This window comes from Mustela nivalis, assembly GCF_964662115.1.
Source record: "Mustela nivalis genome assembly, chromosome: 3".
NCBI lineage: Eukaryota > Metazoa > Chordata > Mammalia > Carnivora > Mustelidae > Mustela > Mustela nivalis.
The window spans coordinates 3,414,160-3,421,967 of record NC_139022.1 but is presented as its reverse complement, the minus strand read 5'-3'; the positions used below and the strand labels follow the sequence as shown (position 1 = coordinate 3,421,967).

The 7,808-nt window shown below is 41.6% G+C and overlaps 1 pseudogene across 1 annotated transcript in view; it reads left to right on the top strand.

Moving 5' to 3' along the window:
- Window positions 1-2,374: 2,374 nt before the first annotated feature.
- Window positions 2,375-7,808, top strand: part of LOC309861947 (olfactory receptor 6F1-like) — a 109,258-nt pseudogene continuing 103,824 nt past the window's right edge. The window contains exon 1 of the transcript in view: window positions 2,375-2,480. The product of the transcript in view is annotated as an olfactory receptor 6F1-like (transcript). The remainder of the gene's footprint in view (window positions 2,481-7,808) is intronic.

Here is a 7,808-nt window from a genome sequence, read left to right as displayed (position 1 = left end):
AAATGGACAAATATTTTCTTCTAATGAATTAGAAGAACAAATATTGTTAAAATATCTATACTACCCAAAGCAATGTACACATTTTGTTAGGGTCCGTGATCAAAGGAACGAGTCTGACACAAAGCAAAAGTCAAGCAAAGCTTTATTTCATTACAAGCATCAAATATCAAACTCACCAGTCGGGGCCATCTCTTACAAAGAGGAGATGATGCCCAGGAAACCAACCCTGATGACTCCCCTACCCAACAACTCTGTTACCAATGACAATCCTTCCGAACCCTTCCCGATTACAATGCTCCTGGCAGGGCTGCTCCCTGGCGAGGCTGCTCCCCAGTGTGGTGGCTTCCAAGGACTACAATGCTCCCAACACTACGCTCATGCCCCTCCCGATGACTATGCTTCCCAGTCACACAGATTAACTTTTATAGAGGTGGGATTGAGCCCGGCCCACACACTGGTGGCCAATGAGATTGCAATACACAGGGAAAACAACACAGTCATCTTAGGTTGGCAATATGGGTCAACAATTGAATTTCAATTTACCATAGTAAATATATGCACACCCCACTGATTGGATGTCTCCATCCGGTCTGGCCTGTTCCTATATATGGGGTTTTCAAGTAAGTTCTTCTGGGAGGGGCAGGGTCAATCCAATTTAGAAGGAAATGGCTCCCTCTGGCTAACCAGGCCCTTATGTCCCCCCCTTTTCTTTGAAAATTAGTCAAATCCTTGAATTTTCAGCCAGTTTTATGTTCTTCTGTTGTAAGGGGTATACTGAGCATGTAAGACTAACATTCTTATCGTTCTAATTTTCTTTTGTACAAATGATATTAGTGCACAGTTGGCTGATGAGTTAGCCATTCTCCATTTTGTATAACCTTTCCATTTTTCTAATTCTGTTTGTCTAATTTCCCACCTATACTTTACATAAACAGGTAACAATAGTAGCAACAATAAACTCATCGTCTTTTCAGTCTTAGCTTTAGGCCATGGTCAGCAGGGTCTATCGGTTGTGGCTTCCATCTCTGGGGGGCGTCCTTGTCCTTGGCTCATTTGAAGTGATCCACATGAATCCAGGCCCTGATGTCTTCTACTTTTATTGCCATGGGGGTGGTCAGGATGACAGTAAATGGTCCCTTCCAGCAAGGCTCCAAATTTCCCACTTGATGGCGATGTATCCAAACCAAGTTCCTGTGTTGGTAAGAATGTGGTTCCACATCCATCTCCATCTCATGTTTGGCGGAAAAAGTCTTTACCCGGACTGAAAACACATCTAAAAAATCTAATATACATTTGTGCCCATATTTTCAGGGTTTCATTTCTGTAAAATTTATTTCCCAATAAATTTCTGGTTCCTTACCTCTTTCTCTTTTCCCTCTTCCCATTGTAGTTCCTCCCACATTAACTGCCTGGCATTGAGCATATCTATCAACTACATACTGAACCATACACCCTAATTTAGAAACCTGGAACTGCTTGCCTATAAGCATCTTGAGTTTGTGTGTCCCCCAATGAGTACCCTCATGTATCCGGTCTATTAACATTTTACCTAGTCTTCAAGGAAGGATTATTTTTCCTGCTTTAGTCTTAGCTCAGTCCCCTTCATTGTCCAATTTAGCCCATTTTTGTAAATACTTTAAATCTTCCTCTGAATAATTCAGTTTTTCTGGTAGAGCTGGAGCCTGGAGTGCAACCAGCTCTTGCACTGTCTCTCTGGCTGCTTGCTTTGTGGCTTGATCTGTTAATTGGTTTCCTTTTGAAATCAGATCATTCCCCTTTTGCTGTCCTGGGCAATGCATAACGGCCACCTCTTTTGGTTCCCAAATAACCTGGAGGAGAGCCAATATTTCTCCTCTGTTCTTAATTCATTTTCCTTCTGCTGCTAATAGGCCCTTTTCTTTATAAATAGCCCCATGTATATGGAGAGTAGCAAAGGCGTACCTGATGTCCATATAGATGTTGGCAGTTTTACTTTTGGCCATCTGCAGTGCCTTAGTGAGTGCAATCAGCTCCACTTTTTGTGCCAAGGTTCTGTGTGGTATGGCTGCTGCTCAGAGTTCCTGCTCAGGGGAACCACCACAACCCCCGCATTCCTCTTTCCATTGGCCATGTAGCTACTCCCATCTGGGAACAGAGTCATCTCCACAGCTGGGAGGGGAATGTCTCTGAGATCCCACCTTATTCCCGTGACTTGGGCTAAGACCTCCCCACAGTCTTGTGGGTGGTAAGCCAGTGAATCTTGCTTTCGTCAGTCAGTCAGCCCCAGATATAAGGAGGAAACTTCAGAAAATTGAAGGATTTGAAGGGAAGAATCCTACTGAGTTAGTGGGAATAGTAGAAAAGGTGTGGTCATGGTCAGCAGGGTCTATCGGTCATGGCTGGATTTAGCACCGCTGGGGGCTGGATCCGTGAACCGCGGTATCCGCAGCCTACAGTAGCCCACCATCCCAAGAAACTCCCTCGCTTGTCAGGCCGTGGTGGTGCGGGGGGGGGGGTATTGGGTGATCACCTGTTTCCTGGACTCGGACAGTGAATGCACTCCCTCATGGAGATCAAAGCCTAGATAAGTGGCATGGCTCTGAAAGAGCTGTGCTTTCTTTGCTGACACCTGATACCCTTTTTCCTGCAGAGTCTGTAACAGTGCTCTCATTCCCTGCAAACATGACTCATAGTCCTCAGTGGCTATTAGCAAGTCATCAACATACTGTAACACAGTGAGTCCAGGTTTGGAAGTTCTGTACTCATGCAAATCCTCATGTAGGACCTCTTTGAAAATGGTGAGTGAATTCTTGAACCCTTGGGGAACTCTTGTCTAGGTGAGCTGGCTTTGGAACACTTCCTGTGGGTCGGACCACTCAAAAGCAAAGAGGTGATGAGACTCACTAGCTAAAGATATGCAGGATAAAAATTGGGCTCCTGTGTCCACCAAAAAAATCAATTTATTTCCTCTCCACTTAAATTTTTACACAAGGTTCGGGGAAGGGTTCTGAACCATGGCCCCTTCAGTCTCTGGTGGCCAGCATTGCTGTCTTCCTTTTGGGGCACTCCCTGTTGTTAAACACCTTTTCTACTATTCCCACTAACTCAGTAGGATTCTTCCCTTCAAATCCTTCAATTTTCTGAAGTTTCCTCCTTATATCTGGGGCTGACTGACTGACGAAAGCAAGATTCACTGGCTCTGATTTTCGTGTGCCTCAGAGTCGATCAGGCTATACATTTTATAGGCTTCAATTAACCTTTCTAGAAAAGCTCCTGGAGACTCATTCTTACCTTCAGTCACTGTACCAATGCTGGTTTAGTCCGAAGGCAGCTTTTACTTCTGGAAATTCTTACCCATTTCAGTTCCAGGATTTCAACATATCAAAGACCTGTAATTGTTCTCAAAGTCTCCCATATGAATTTCCTTTAAGGCGGAATTCATCTTACAAGATAATTAAAATAATTAAAAATGACAAAAACTCAGAATAGATATGGTTAAATATCAAGAGATGACCCTTACCAAAACATTAAAACTTTAGGAAATGTATAGAACCTCTGGAGGAGTTACAGCATTTACCCAAATGTAACCCAAATTTTATCATTGATTTAGCAGTACTTCCTGAGTGACTTAGCATATTAAGGAAAAGTCTTATGAGTCAAAGAGGTCTCATTTACAATTCTGGGTTGGCAAAGAGAAAACCATTTACATGTTTTAGAAACATCTCAATCTCTAGTGAAGACTAAATATTAACCAATTTTGAACTGTTGCAATGGCAGTTAAACACAAAACATGTGTACCAACAGATTTCAAAAGCACAAACCCAGTTCCAGCAACCAGCACCCTAGAACTTCATCCCATTTGTCATTCAAGCAAACTTCAAAGCTTAACGTTACCAAAGACTCTGAAAGCCACTTTAACAATTACCCATTAAAACCCTGAGACAGAAAATTCACCATCAGTTCAGTCATCTCTTTGCTAACAGATTTCACATTCCACCTGGGCCCATTCCACTTCAGTTGCCATGCTCTCCTGTGAGCAAGGGGGAGGAGCTAGGCAGTCCACATCTGGCCAGAGAAGACAGAAACTTCCCCAAAACAAATAGAGTTTCTGCAGCTGCTTGGTAATATTCCTTAAAGTCTGTCTCAAGTTAGACTAATCCCAGTTGGCTCCAGTTATAGCCCGTAACACACGAAATTAGTGAGGGAGAAGCCCCAAATCTATCATGAGTAACAGAGAGTTGAAAGTCAGAGTCCCCTTACTTTCTGCTTTCCCCATTCCTTCAAACACAACAAACAACACAGAAGACAACAAAAAGACAAGACAAAGACAATCACAGGTCCAGCAGTCCTGCCACCAGTGGGGATTATCTAGGGGGACTTGAACCCTCTGACCGTCTAGGGGGACTCGAACTTCCTGACTGCCCAAGGGGACTCAAATCCCCCCTCAATCTACCAGCAGAGGTATGGGGCATCCCCACATCCACTCCAGCCCTGGGGAGCATGGCCATTTCCAGTTTCTTCCCTGTGGGCTATACCCTGGAGGTCCACAACCAGACAAACAGGCAAGTTCCCATGATCTTACCTCTGGAGGCTTTTCCCAGAAATTCTGATGCTGGCTCAGTTCTGTCTTTTGATCCCAGATGAGCCTCCAATGTTAGGGTCCGTGATCAAAGGAATGAGACCAACACAAAGCGAAAGTCAAGCAAAGATTTATTTCACACCAAGCATCATAAATTAAACCCACCAGTTGGGGCCATCTCTTACAAAGAGGCAACAACGACCAGGACACTGACCCTGACGACTACCCTACCTGACGACTCCCCTACCCAACAACTCCACTACCGATGACAATCATTCCCGGCGGTGCTGCTCCCGATGACCACGAAGCTCCCGATACTCCCAAAACGACGCTCCCGACGACCATGACGACCACTACACTCCCTACAAAATGCTCCCAGCAATGCCGCTCCCAATGACTATGCTCCCCAGCCTCACAGATTAACTTTTATAAAGGTGGGGTTGAGACCAGCCCACACACAGGTGGCCAATGAGATTGAAATACACAGGGAAAACTGCACAGTCATGCTAGGTCGGCAATATGGGTGACCAATTGAATTTCAATTTACCATAGTAAATATATGCATGCCCCACTGATTAGATTTATCCATCTGGCTTGGCCCACCCCTGTATCCGAGGTTTGCAAGTATGCTCCTCTGAGAGGGGCAGGGTCAATACAAGTTTACAAGGAAATGGCTCCCTCAGGCCCTTAAAATTTAATGCAATCATTAGTGTATTCAATTCCCATCATCTATTAAACCTATCAACCCACCCACCTTTATTCTGGTGACCATCAGGTTGTTCTATATACTTAAGAATCTGCTTATTGGTCTGTCTCTATTTTTTTAAAAATCTCTTTACTCCCTTGTTCTATTACTCAAATTCCACAGGTGAGTGAAATCATGTATTATCTTTGACTGACATATTTGGCTTAGTTGTATACTCTCTATCTCCATCTATGTCAATATTTTTGTATTTTCTTGAAGACTGTTTTGTGACACAATATGCCATCTATTCTGGAGAATGCTCCATATGCCCTCCAAAGGAATGTGCAGATTCGTGCTTTAGGATGGAATGTTCTGAATATATCTTTTAAGTCCATTTAGTCCAGACTGGCATTCAAATGCAATGTTTTCTTGGTGATTTTCTGTTTAAATAATATTTCCTTTGATATCAGTGGGGTTTTAAAATCCCTTATGATCACTGTATTGTTATCAATGAGTTTCTTTATGTTTGTTATTGTTTTATATATCTGGGTATTCCCATATTAGGTACATGAATATTTACAGTTCTTAGAGTCTCATAGGCAACATATAGATGAGTCCTTTAAAAAAAAAAACATGCTGTTGCACTATGTCTTTTGAGTGGGGCATTTAGTCTATTTACAATCAAAATAATTATTGATAGATACATAGTTATTGTCCTTTATTTCTTATTTTGTCATTTTTTCTGGAGATTTTCTGTGATATTTTCTTGCTTTGCTACTTTTGCTCTCTTTTTTGCAATTGAAGAGTCCTCTTTAATATTTCTTGCAGGGCTAGTTTAGTGGTTATGAACTCCTTTATTTATGTTTGTCTGGAAAACTGTTTTCTTCTTCTATTCTGAATAATAGCCTTTCTGGATAGAGTATTTGCTGCAAAGATTTTTTCCACTTAGCACTTTTAATATACCATGCCAATCTCTGATGGCTTACCAAGTATCTGTTGATGTATCTCTAGCTGGCCTTATCAGTCTTCTCTTATAAGTTAAGGACTCCTTTTGCCTTGCTAATTGTAAGATCTTTTGTGGTTTTTTTTTTTTTTTTTTTTTTTTACTTCATACCTATATTTTCCAAATTAAATTTCAGTATGTCTTGTTATTGGCCTACATTTGTTGATTTTGATAGGATTCCTCTGTACATTCTGTGTCTGGATGTCTGTTTCCTTCCTCAGATTAGGAATTTTTCAACGATTGTTTCTTCAAATAAATTTTTTGCTCATTTTCTTCTCTCTCATTCTTGGACTCCTATAATATGAATGTTATTACCTTTGATGGAGTCACTGATTTCCCTAAGTCTATTCTCATGTCCCATGATTCTTTTTATTCCTTTATTGAGCTTTATTATTTTACATTGTTTTGTATTCTGTCACTAATTTGTTTCTCTGCTTCTTTCAGCTAGATTTTAATTGCATCAAGCCTGATTCCTGTCATATACTGCCTTATTCATCTATGATTGATTCTTTATTAATTATTTTATCTCTGTGGTAAAGGTTTCTTTGATTATCTTCTATTATTATTTTCTCAATATCAGAGTGTATGCTTATGATTATTGCCTTAAATTTTCCATCAGCCATGTTACTTACATCTGTTTTGCTTAGATCTCTGACCATTGCCTTACCTTGTTATTTCATCTGAGATAAATTCCTATGGAATTTTGTTTAGTTCTCTTCCTTCTCCTGTGTTTAGAAAAGTTATTTATGCCTCCTGGTCCTGAAAGTAACTGTTTTATGAAGAATTAATTTAGTGTTCAGGTCCTGGTGATTCAGGGAGTGTCTCTGTGTGCTGGTGCTCTCTGATGTTGTGCTCTGTCTGTTCTTCCTTCAGACCAGTCACCTGCAGAGGCTCTCCTTGCTTTCTTTTGGCATTGTTTGGTCACTGGGCTGAATATGGCAAATTTTAACTAAGTGTTCTCTGTTTGGTTTCTTAAATGAGATCTGAAAGCATATCTACTAAGACTCAGACCCCCAGAACTCTCTCGTTGATAGTAATGGTGTGGGCAGTGGTTTGTGCTGGTCTTCCAGGGGTGGGGCCTGCTATGCTAGGACTGAAGCAAACTTGATCAAGAAGTGAGGTCCTGTCAAAGACAAGAAGGTGGGTCTTGGTGTAAGCAAGTTAGGTGTCCAGTATTTATGATGTACTGCTTTTTACAGGTGAATCTCTTTAAGCCAAGTTTTGGGGAGGGATATGGCACCAACCATCTCATTTTTCACAGAGAACATCTCCATCAAATCTTCCTCTTAGAGACAAGCTCTGAGAAGAGTCAATAATGTCCCCTGGTGTGTACCAGGCATTCTTTGAATCATTCTGCCCATGCCATCTGCCCTCAGGTTGTTTGTGTGCCTTCTCTCTAGGTGCATCGAAGCACCTTCCAGGAGTGATCACACCTGAGCCGACTGACCTTTAGAACTCCAGGCTTTAAGCCCTGCTTGTTGCAAAAAAAAAAAAAACAAAAACAAACAAAAAAAAAACTCATGAAAACCAGCCCCTCTCATTTTAAAAGGCAGTCATTCTGG